The sequence below is a fragment of the Octopus bimaculoides genome, chromosome 2 (genome assembly GCF_001194135.2).
Source record: "Octopus bimaculoides isolate UCB-OBI-ISO-001 chromosome 2, ASM119413v2, whole genome shotgun sequence".
NCBI lineage: Eukaryota > Metazoa > Mollusca > Cephalopoda > Octopoda > Octopodidae > Octopus > Octopus bimaculoides.
In genome coordinates, this window is record NC_068982.1 from 114,811,617 (window position 1) to 114,825,005 (window position 13,389).

General features: G+C 33.1%; 1 protein-coding gene across 4 annotated transcripts in view; it reads left to right on the top strand.

Moving 5' to 3' along the window:
* The first annotated feature begins 568 nt into the window (after positions 1–568).
* LOC106875071 (uncharacterized) overlaps positions 569–13,389 on the top strand; it is a 33,560-nt gene continuing 20,739 nt past the window's right edge. For 2 of the 4 annotated variants that reach the window (XM_052978626.1, XM_052978627.1), the window contains exon 1: positions 1,008–1,303. The gene's annotated coding sequence lies outside the window, so the exon portion shown is untranslated. Of the gene's footprint in view, positions 713–1,007; positions 1,304–13,389 lie in introns of those variants that run through there. The other 2 variants (XM_014923036.2, XM_014923035.2) reach the window with 2 other exon arrangements.

The window sequence follows — 13,389 nt, forward strand, 5'->3', positions numbered from 1 at the left end:
GTTGGTGACAGAAAGGGCATCTGGCTGTAAAATAATTCATCAAGATTCACACCAAAGTGGAAAAGGGAATTTAAAAAACGACAATGATTATATATATATATGTATATATATACATACACACACACAAGCATGTATAAATTATGAATACATGTAAGTTTGAAAATTTATCAATGTTCAAGAAAATATTTCCTCATCCACTTAATTATTTTACTCTTTATTTATGCTTATTTTCAATGAAATGAATCTATTATATTTTCCAATAAAAACCAAAGACATATTAACTTAAGCTGTAGCTAATATATTACTGATGTAATATATTTTTATGTCATTTTGTAAAAAAAAATATTTTTCTCAAATAAAAGAAATTTATTTTTTATTCAGTTCGTTCTTTGCCATACTCTTCAAGTATCTTAATTCTTCAGCTTTTTTTCTTCTTTGTTTTTATGTTTTTAAATTTCGAGAACATCAACTCTCCATTTAATATATTATATCATTATGCATGTAGAAAATTAAGCTGACAGTGTTATGTCCCTGTAAGAGTAGAGCTTTACAGTAAATCTTTGACGAAGTCAATCTGTGGCAGCAGCACTTGTACTCAAGAGTAGGTAACTCCTGCCTGTCCTCAAGCGACATTTTGGTGCAAGGAGCCATAACCTGTGAACGTACGGCTGTTTACGCCCGTATAAAGAATCACCAATTGTGGCGATCCAAGGTATTTCTTTGACTTCACATATTTTTAATTTGATTTTTAAGCACCCCCTTTTCAGTTTTGTTGCTGCTATTTTTGATAAAAATGTCTAAATTTCGTATGATGTTCGTAAAAATTTGTCGTCGATCCGTCCAAGTTCTACTACTCCTACCTGCCCAGCGCACCTGTCCCACAATGCTTTGCGTTTATGCGTTAAAAATATATTTTTTTGCCATCCTCTTCTTTCTCATATATGTCATTATTATTGTTTACAAATTCAATAGCTGCATTGCATAATTCCACCTTGGTTGGCTCCAAACTATCTATGCTTGCTGAGCCGACTCTTTATAACGTAATTATACAATACGTTGAAATTGACTCTACCCATGATGCAATGCGCAATGAGTGTTTGATTCTGTCTTTTTTCCCCTTCTCCTCGCTAACACACACACACACAAGCAAGTATTGCACTCACTCACGTAGACAACTACTGTTTCGTCGTGGCTCTTTGCGTGGCGATCACTCTCATTACGAACATAGGACAGGGTCTTTAAAGGTAGCTAACCAGCTGCCAGATTTAAATGTCTGCAATTATGTATTAAAAATTTTGAAGTGGTGAGTAATTTTATCACCCACATTACGAAATATTGATGACATTATATACTTTAGCAACTGAAAACAAAAAAAAAAAAATCAAAATCTCAACTATTCGTATGTATGCATATGTGTGTTTATATATATTATATATGTATATATATACAAACACACAAACATATATATATATATAGTGTATGTATGTATATTATGGGCATTAAATGTAAGTAATGATCAAAAGGTGTATTGCAATAAACTAGCTTCTAATGAAATGTATGATTTAATGTCGTGAAAGTTGTTAGGCCGAGTTGTTTTCTGTTGAAAAACCGTTATACCCCCGATGAATACAAACACGTTCTGTTTGCCTTGCAGATTTTTTTTTTTTAGTTGATTTGCTTTTTTACTTTATTTCGCTTATATATATTATTATCAATCATCGTTAATTTAATAAACTTAGATAAAACGTTTATATATTTATCGACCAGTCTCAATATGTTTTATCCGTTTAACAGTCAGGGAAAGTTGGCGGGTTTTCTGCTATCCTGCTTCCGGCTTTGATCTTTATTATTCTTTTGTATAATTTTGTTTTATTTTTCATAACTTTTTATCCTTAATTCATTGTAAGAAAAGTGAATTTTATGAGGATTTGCGTATCTTTTATGTTTATTAACAATTGTGGGACAGGCAGAATCCTTAAGTTTTTTTTTGTGTGCTTATGATTTGAAAAGTAGTCTTAAAGAGTTGTGGTCTTGGTGTGTGTCATTAGATATATTATGAATAATATTTAAAATTAATTTACTTTTATAATTCAGTTGCTTTTAAAATGTATCCTTTTTGAGTTTCATGCCATTTCAGTTGAATTCAATTTGGCATTGCATATACTAATATAATAAAAGCTATTCAAAATTCGTTAGATTCCCTAAACAATTAAAGCCAGTTTTAATTTCAATCTAAGAATGTTTATCATTCTAAGGGAGGCAGTGACGAATTTATTTTATTTTCGCAAGTGACAAAAACCAATATATTAAGGATGTATATTATCCAAACATGAATTTTGTATTTGTTTATCCACGATCGGGCGCATCTATGATAAAAGCGGTCTAGGCGTGCCTATCTCGTCTATTTGTATACCATACGTGTGTTTTGAAGAAAATTTTGGTTGCAATTTCTAGCACGTTGAGCGATCACTATAGGCGTTACTAATGAGTTCGTCTTTTAGATTTTTCTTCATTTAATATTTTTAAGTATCTATAAATTGAATGAATTTTAAAAATTAGTATGATTGAATGGTGTGAATTAGTGATCCATTTGAATAAACATCTTTCGGCCGATCTGTGTGTGTGTGCGTGTATATATGTATATATATATATATATATATTATATGGTCTTGTTCTCGAGTATCGAGCTCGGTCTCCTTCACTTATCCATATCTAAAAATCAAGCGTATTACACGCACCACGCTACTTCTCTGTCACGTCAGATTAGAAAATTCAAAATTAAACGGAAACGTTACATTACAATTTTATGTAAGAATTTTGATATTTAGTTTTTAATGTTTGTGATATTCCATTTTATAAATTGATTTTAGGTTCAGGGGAGGTAATGAGACATTGTTTGGAATCACCCAGTATTCGATCTTATAGTTAGTTTATTGATATTTGATTTGATTAATTTATATACTATCGTTGTTTTTCAGCTGATTTTTTAATGTCTTAATAAGACTATTATGAAAAGGCGAAAACAAACTGTTCATTAATATGTACATATAGCTAGCTACAGCGTGATGTTAGATTAACTGCTAAGCCATGACCTAAATACGTTTTTTTGATTAGCTCGGGCCAACCTAAAGCGGAATAGAATGTTTACTGGCAATCCGCTCATTTAATATCCTCAAAATAGTTACATGATGGCCTCTACATGATCACTTGACTTTGCTAGAAACAGCAGACCAGTCTCTTCTCATCTTGGGAAAGGAAGCGACTCGTTATAATTTACTCCAATATAAATGTGTTTATACACTTCAAATGCAAACGGAATATATTTTATATTAAAAAAAAAAAAAAGTTCGTAATTCTCTAACCTTAATCAGTTTCTGGTTTTAAAAGAGTTACTTTTTTTAAAATTTTTATTTCGTAAGTTAAAAAATATTTTTGTAGATTCTGAATCTTTAATGTCAGAACATAAAATTACCGCAGCCCATTAAAAAAGATGGTTCGGTTTAGACGAGAAAGCCGTTGATCATAGCTCAACCAGTCCCGAAGTATCCCAAGGAATGTTTAATCTGAGATCCTAGATTTCAAACAAAACAGTAATTAAACTATAATCATCAGCATTTAAATTTTTTGAAGCCGGATTTTTAACAATCCCATCTTTTAACTTTTATATTCTTCATTTTATCAAGCTGATAATGATTTAGGAGATTTGCAGCTGCCGCTATATATATATATATATATATATATAATGGAATCTCCTGTCGAAACGACTTGAGTGTTCCGTTTTTGGTGAACGACCTGCACAAACGATTTGTTTATAGTAATCAAATGTATGTGCTATCACTTCCCACCCAACAAATCGGCGTTGCCTGTACAGGTGCACAAGTGTTCCGAATGTCAGGTGTCTAAATGATCGCTGAGGAACGTGAACTGCAGTGTTTTCCTCAAGAACACAATGCGTCACTCGGTCTAGGAATCGAATCCACGATCTTCGCGCTCATGACTGCAACACTGTAGCCACTAAGCGACGCGCCTTCAACACCCACACACCCACCGTTTGTATTTGAAATGTATAAATATATCTTGTTTACATGTAGAAGCGGTAGATGTTTTACTTCCTGAAAAATTTGAAATGCTATTTCATTTTTGAAATTTCTTTAAGGATGAAAACACAAGGCTTGAATTTCGAAGGGAAGGGCGGGGTGGTATTTAGTCAATACTATCGACCGATACTTTATTTTATCGACCTCGAAATGATGAAGGTAAACTTGAACTCAGAACGTAAAGAGCCAGAACAAATACCACAAGGTATTTTTTCTCGACGCTCTAACGATTCAACCAATAATCACCAAGCATTTCCTTAAGTAAAGTAATATTTCCCTATGACCAGACGGGTTTTCTCAGACGATTTAAAAGAAAGGACACTGCTTGCATGATAGTGATGCAGTTTCTGTCTACCAATACACTCACATGGCTTTAGTCAGCCTGGGACTATAGTAGAAGATACTTGCCCAAGGTACCACACAGTGGGTCTGCACCTAGATCCCGTGTGTTGGGAAGCAAATTTGCCACATAGCCATGCCTCTTCCTAATAGTAATAATAATAATAATTATCATTATCATTCTTTTTACCATAGGCACAAGGCCTGAAATTTTTTAAAGGAGGGAGCTAGTTAGGTTCATCAACTCCAGTGCCCAACTAGTACTCATTTCATTGGCCCCATAAGGATGAAAGGTAAAGTTGACCATGGCAGAATTTGAACTCTGATCACAAAGAGATGAAATGCTGCTATGGATTTGGTCCAGTATGGTAATGATTATACCAGCTCACCACCTTAATTAATGATAATAATCATAATAATAATAATAGTAGTATTATAAGGTATGACATTGTGATTACATTGATCTGCAGTTGGCTTCTGCAACTCAAACATCAATTATTATGACTACTTCTGAGATAGTTCTAATAACAGTGGCATGAATTGATTATGGATACTGCTTAAGTTAATATCAATTACCTGTGAAAGTTGTTTAGACACTGACTTAAATCAATCAAGTTGTTTCTGAAACTGGCTGGTGTAAATTACATATATCTCAATGTAAGTATTGTTTAGATCATGGGCCAAACATCATGTAACCTCAGGTCAGCCTTGATCTAACAGATTTAAAATATTTTAACCATAACCATCTTCGTCTTAGGGGTATATAGGACTATAATGTCTAATGTGCTCTTTTCTTATTTAAGACAGTAGAGTGTCTCTTGAGTGTTTTTAGCATTGGTTATCCTTAGTCAGATCTCCTGCCTAAGGATAACCAATGTTGGAGACCCTGAAAAGAGTCATGGCATTGCTCTTTCTCTTCTGACTAAGCATTAAAGAAGTAGTTGAGCAACCATGTAGAGACTCCTTTCATAATATTATTTAAGTTACAGTATCTGTCAGCAGTAGTAAGTATGTGTCTCAATATAAACTTTATGCTAATAAAATTATTATCGTCAATGTCTATGCCATGCTGGCATGGGTTGCACATGGATACTTGGTAGCATATTGTCATTGTCTTTAAACTTGTTATGCTTGTTTTCAGTGTCAGTATAGTGGAAGTAGTAGAAGATTATTTACGTAGTTAAGTATCAGTTATCTTTCTTTGATATCATATTTCAGTTTTGTGTAATCTCTGCTGCCCCTCTGGTGTGTGGAGAAATATTAGTTTCTGAAAATAATGCAATCTATACCTTTTGTAAAGGAGATTTAATGGTTGTTGTTATCTGTAGATCATCTCTGATTGAGCAGACTTGTGCTTCAAAGGCTTTCTAACTGTGACCATTTTAAAACAGTAGGGGAATAGTACTCAATTTTTTTTTAATTGTTGCATATTTTACAACATACAAAAATATTTTAAGCATTGTACATAGAGTAAAAAGAACTTTAACTGATAAATGTAAAAAGTTTAAACTACAGAATATAAACAAACTTCTTGATTCAATAAATGTAGCATAACTATTTAGAATTTCAGTTTGTATTTTTCACATTTTTTAAAAATATGATTCTGTTTATTTGTGGTTTACTATTTTGAAGAAGCCATTGCACTAGTGTGTGTTTGAGGAATTTGGTTGTTATTTGTAACAGGCCAACATAGAAGCTCCTTTTCTTGCTCAATAAATTAAATAGTTGAATGATCATGTGGCAACATTTCAAATGTTTAAGTCAGCGTTTCTCACCTGGGGTTCCCTGGAACCCTGTGGTTCTGCAAAAGGTCCCATGAGAAAAAGTGAGGTAAGCTAATGATAATTTCATGATCGTAATATTACTATACATGCACAACATATTGGTTATTGTAATATAGACATCATCCTATCTAACCTTTTAAGTTATCAAAAAAATATAACAAATATATGATATTTACCACATGAACTGTAATGAAAAAATATGAGAAAGATATGGTATATAATTTTTTTGTGCAGGAGTTCCTTGCGATATGTAATTTGATTTAAGGGTTACGCAAGGGTAAAAAGGTGGAAAAACACTGGTTTAAATGTTTAGATTTGTAAAGTGTGCAGTCAACGAAAGCTGTTTGATTTTGTTAGACAATTTCATTAATAGAAAATCTTTTGGTACAAGCTCAATGAACATTGTGCCTCAAGTCATATTAATTTCTCAATGACAGAATAAAATTTGCTGAATATATGAGTAAATTGTATGAAGACAGCTGCAAGTAAGTTCCCATAAAAATGGTAGATCACCAAGAAGTAAGGGAATGATTAAGATGTTATTTCATTGTTTTGTTAGATTTTTAAATGAAAAACTAACAATTCATGTGAAGTTTATAGAAGTTAGATTGTGAAATCTTCTAGACAAATCAAGTTATGAATGTGGAGATTATAAGACTTTTAAGATAAAAATCTGATATTTTAGTAACTTATTTTATAACCCTACTAACATAAAAGTTAAGTGCAGGTCTAACATGATATAATGTTTTTAAACCAGAATACAAACTTATTTGAACTAAGATACTTCTTTTATAAATGAAAACACCTATAAATACAGTTAACAGCTATCAATCCTACAAGGTCAATTCATGTAGAAATGATAGCCAAAATCTCTTTCAAATTATGCTCCATTATCTTATAGAAGAATACATTAGACAGTGTAGTTCCTGACACACAAAAAGACAAGATGATTAAGACTGGAACATTTTTGATAATAGGTTTGCTGGGCCAGGACTAAACAATCTAGTTAGGAATTATGCCATTCTATGTAGTGTTTTCCTCAAAAATATTGTAGACCTGATATATTTAATAAAAGTAAACAGAAAGTTCTATTATTTCTACATTGAATTTGTTTTAATCTGAGCTAATTTGTGTAACATTGAAGATTGAATGTTATTTTAGAATACTTCACCAATGTCATCATGCATTACTTAAACTGTTTAAGTTTTAATATGGAATTGTATTTGACACATCACATTAGTTAATTGGCATTTGTCAGCATGAAAATGTTAAATGTGCTTTATAAGAATGTTGACAATTATCCTGTAATATTAGAAATATGCTTCCTAATGTAACAAATAAACCAACAAAGGAACCTTTACATGGTTGTGACCTGCTAGATTGTATCCAAATCTCTAAGAAAAAAAAATTGATAAAAAGGAAGGACATATTGGATAGTTAAGGCCTACATCTATTATGTGTGCAAAGACAAAAAGATAATTTGGTGATCATATACTTTCGACCATCGATATAGTTGATAAGGGTTGATCTGAGGCTCAACAAAAGCATAAATCTTCTGAAAATCTATATAGACATGTTCTGGCATGTTTGTGTATGTGTATACACACACATAGCCTAGTAGTTAGGGTGTTTGGCTCACAGTTATATAGTCATGGGTTCAATTTCTGCACAAGGTAGTGCATTGTGTCCTTGACCAAGGCACTTCATTTCGTGTTGCTTCATTCTACTCAGTTGAAAATGAGTACCAGCTGACTACTGGTGCAGTCCTGTCTCCCTGCAAGTGTCACATTCTCAATGTTACACTGGGTCATAGATGAAGGTCTGAGAGGGTGCCTGTGTCTGCTTGTGACTACATAGGCATCTAAAACTATTAGTGGAAGCATGATACAAGCTAACAGGTTATATTCGCTTGTGAGTGATGGCTAAAGTTTTCATTTGTATGAATGCATGCATGTCTATGGGCTTCCTATGGTTTCTATCAACCACTTGACCTATGGGTGTCTTTAGCATAATCCATGAACCTTCCTTAGAATTTATAAGAGTGAAAACAATTCCTTTTTATAGATTCTACTGAAATTTTTTTATTCACTTACTGATGAAATCAATTATATCTAGTTTTCTTGTTTGATATATCAAGAATATATCTACTTCCTGTAATTGTAGCTCCTTTTCATATTATTCAGGTGTTTACTGTGCCAATTAATGACTTTGAAATACTTTTGGATATATATTTTTATTATTTTATCATTTGTCACTAAGACTGTAAGAGGTACTTTCATAATACTGCTTCCTTTAGGTTGTATACATTCATTTGTCTAATATCTGGAGTATTCTGTAAGCTTTTTGGGTTTTTTTAAGTTTGTAAAGAAGGAAAACCATTGAGTATTTTTTGCTTTAGGCTGATTATGAAATCAATAATATTATCAAAGTACATGGCTATGCCATTAAGAAATTTGCTCCATAACTTTGTGGTTCTGGGTTTGATCGCACAGCATACCACATGGGCAAGAGTCTTCTACCATAGTCACAGGTTGACCACAATACCTTGTGTGTGAAATTTGGTTAAAAGAAACTGTGCAGAAGCCCATTATTTCTGTATGTTTATATCTTTCAGCAGATGCTGTAATAAACACCAATGAAAACTGATGTTCTTTGAATAAGGAGGGTCCTTAGTAGTGAATTAGAGATATATCATTGTTACCCTACCTGCTGGAAATGCAACAATCCAGTAATTGGTACATTAGAAACTTTTAAACCAACAGTTCTAATACTCACAAATGACGATATAAAATATATATGAAAAAATAAAAACCAGTTTTCTTAGAAATAAAATTCTCAGTAAAACTTTTGTGTAAACACCAATTCCTCATTGTAATGTTATGTCAATTGTAGGAATTGAGCAAAGAATTAGTCAATACTTATTGTAAATACTAAAATTTTAAATTTATATAGTTGATTATATTTAAAATCTTTTATTAAAACGATGTATAGTAAATTTAGAGCAAATTCATCCACATTTGTCTAGATATGGGAAATTATTTGTGAGTTAAAGTGTTATTTAGATAAATGATTGCCTTCATTAACACTGGTAAGAAATAGACATGGAAGTGTTGCTAGAATATGCAAACTATCTAGGAAGTAGAAATTGTTAGTGGAATATCAGAGGGAATTGGTAGAGAGATTAGGTCAAGTCAACAAGAGTATATTTCTAGGGTCACACAATCTCCTAGAAGTAACAGCCAATTCTGTATACCACATCTTACTATCTTCAAGAAGGATACATTGAACCAACAAAAACTTCTACTGGCTAAGTTGATCTACTAGAAACAACACCTTATCTTATTAAGAAAATTAAAGGCATAGATACATTGAACAATGTAGTTTTTGACATACAAAGTAAAAGCAGGAAGAAGGGCATGACTGGAACCTCACTGATCATGAGTCTGCTTATTCTGGACAAGCCTAGGGCTAAATGGCAACAATATAAAGACTAGATTATAGGGCAATTAAAAGTGTACAAACAAAAGATACTGGATGTTGAGAGATAATTTCTGAGATGCTGTATGTATCAGGTCTGATTGTTATTACAGCAGCTGTTCACTTAGCTAATCAGACTGCTGAATTCTATCAGTAGAAATTGATGAGGTAGCAGACATTAAAAACATAATGAAGGAGCACTTATGCAGTCACTCGACTTGCTAGAATAGGCAGCAAAATTATATTATAGTTACTTTTTAGAGTCTTAAATGATTAGAGCACATTAGACAGTATTATTGTGGATATTTCTAAATAAATGGCTTGTCGTCGCTAGAATACCTTTCACCATACTGTTCAGTATGGTTGATATGTGGTTAAGCAACAACGGGAAAGATGAAGATTCATTAAATAATGGATTGACTTGTATGCATTTGTTAGAATTTTCAATTGTTAGGGGAACATAGTTGGTTTGGACAAATAACTGTCTGAGTAGTGAACCATAGATGCTATATTTGTGTGTGTATCTCTTTCTTCATCTACACTATTAAGTTTCATTTGTCAACCCAGAGAAAGTTTTTAACAGTTCCATGCTCTGTAATCTGATAATCAATGAGAAATCTAAATGCTGATGAATTGTTTATAGTAACTATTCAGGGATGTGTATGAAGCTTTTTTTTTTTTTTTTATTTCGAGCGAGATCGTTGCCAGTGCCCCTGGACTGGCTCTGTTGCGGGTGGCACATGAAATGCACCATTTTGAGCGTGGCCGTTGCCAGTACCGCCTGACTGGCCTTCGTGCGGGTGACACGTAAAAGCACCCACTACACTCTCTGAGTGGTTGGCGTTAGGAAGGGCATCCAGCTGTAGAAACTCTGCCAAATCAGATTGGAGCCTGATGTAGCCATCTGGTTTCACCAGTCCTCAGTCAAATCGTCCAACCCATGCTAGCATGGAAAGCGGACGTTAAACGACGATGACAATGGATAACAAATTTAATATATAAGTCATGTTTCTTGGCCACCTTCTTTCAATTTCAACTTAGATTTGGCATTCAGAAGAGTGGATTTGAGCTAAGAGACCTAAAAATATGTAAAAACCAGTTAGTAACTGGGTCAGCTTGAATCAATACCATTTAGAAAAGTGGCTAGGATAGAAAAAAACTGAAGTGTGAATACAGATAGTACAACAGGATCTCTTAGCAGACTAAACAGGGACCAGAATTTTCCATACAACCAGATGTACTAGAGTAGCTAGCAACAAATTATTAACTTTGTGAGTTCTAAGGACTGTTCAAATGCTTCCTTCCAAATAGTTTTGAAGTGATAGCTAAAATTTGATAACTTGAAAGAAGTTTGGGAAAGTGCCATCCATGTTGGTAACAGGACTTTCTCTCCATCCCCAAAAATAAAACTAAATCATCTGTGAGAATGTGACAATGTGATAAAGCAACTCTGAAATAACTGAAGATGCATGAATTTGTTATTATTGCTTAAGAAGTGAAGAAAGTAGATGCTGTAATAGGCAGAGATGGGAATATTAGCATGCTGGGTGAAATGCTTAGTGGTATTTCATCTGTTTTTACGTTCTGAGTTCAAATTCCGCCAAGGTTGACTTTGCTTTCATCCTTTTGGGGTCGATAAATTAAGTACCAGTTGCATATCGGGGTTGATCTAATCGATTAGCCCCCTCCCCCAAAATTTCGGTCATTGTGCCTAGAGTAGAAAAGAATATTTTTGTGACTTCATACCAATCAGTCAGGTGGCGTTTCATTCAATACAAGCTATGTCTATGTGTTGCAGTAACCCTGTCTCAACAGAAGTGGAAACGATACTCTGTTGTGATGTTCACCTGAACTCCGAAAAGGATTAGTAGTTGTTGGGAGATGAAGTGTTTTCTAGCTCAGGAAAGTAAGGCTAGCCTTTGTGATACAGTCTTTGCTATGTTGCAATGTTATCATGAAATATGATGACAGGGTTCAATAAACGTTAGCAATAAGAATATGGCTTTAAAAAATCACTAGAGATATGTGCTCAAGATTGTCCTTATTGTATTTAATATTTCATATGTAGAGGACAGATGTTAGAATAGGTAGAACATTGGACAAAATGTTGTATTTAATTACACTCTTTAGTGCTGGTGCTTTGATTAAACACACAGTACTAGAGAGTTATAACTCTGAATTAGTGCTGACACAGACCATGATAGGCTGTCCTCATTGTGGATATATGACGATGATGTTGGTAACAATGGTGGTAATTTAACCTCTGTATAACTCCTGCTGTTGTTAACTTTGCCTTTTATTCTTTTGAAATAAGTAACTGCCAAGTATGAGGGTCACTTTAATTGATTATACTTTCTCCCAATATTTTCAAAAAAGTTTTGTTTGTGAACCCCTTCCATCCCTTTATTATTTTTATTGTCATTACTGCATTCTTAATGATTTCTTACTGTGGTGGGGTGGGTTAGGGGGTTTGTAAAAAAGTGTGCTATGTTTGGTTTAATTAACTTCAATACACCACTAGTGCTTATTGTATCAACCTGGGAATGATAAAAAAATTTAACTTCTGGATTAAAAAAAAAAAGAATATAGAGAAGAAAGACAACTAATTTATCCTGAAAAATTTAGTTGAGTACTCTACCATTTATACCACACCAAGAGAATAAGAATAAAAGAATAAATGATTACTTTTGAGTGAGTTAATGAACTTAAGCATTTAAAATGTAGTCTTCAATAGATAGACTGTGACTCCAAGCAACAACATAAGGCAGCACTGAATTGTCGTGTGCTCAAACGTCAATTCATTCCTCTGATGTTGAAATAATTTGATTCATTATAATCTCTGCTATCACTCGACGTATTAGAAGGGAGATAATTCTATCTTTCACATGAAAAGCTTAAATATTTAATATAGTATCAATGGTTTAAATTATCACGATGTTCAAGCTTATATATTTTCGTTTCTTAGGTATTTTATATTTCATTTGTGCCAGTGTTTCTCTTGGAATGGTATGATTGGAACTAAGAAGTTCCCATGTTTAATGATTTGATAGATTTTGTGCTGTTTAAGAGATTCAGGTTTTGTACAATACCTTATTCAAATATCATAATGCATATTTATTATATTCTATTAACATGTAAATGTATTTAATCAACATCTGCACGCTATACCTCTCTATCTAATCTGTGATATTGTTATTACTAAAGTTGTCGTATTACCTACATTTTGCTTGCATGTATGTAGTCAGGACTATTAAAGGTGACCCACACAAGGGATCTTTCTGATTTGGCGGACACCATTTTTTATTTAGTATTTATTTAGTGTGTTTTCTACCGAAACACTTTAAAACTTCGTATACTTGTATATTTTGTCTTATAGAACAGAGAAAAAAAATTTATATTCGAAGTTATTTCATGTTAAAAGTTGTCGTATTTCGGTAATTTCAACCAATCACTGACGTCTATTGAGGTGAAAACAATTACTGCTGTGGAATGTAAACAACACGTTCTAACGATGTAATGGGATCTTTTCCCTTGAATAAAATTAGTGCCGTTGTTTGTCAACAATAACTATCGGCGGTACTGTTATTTATGACATCGTTCGTGCGTTTGTACTGGTTTTAGCTTTAGGATGTTAGGGTTGCCAAATTTGGTGAAAATCTGTTCAATACACCGCCACAAATTTTTCACCAAAT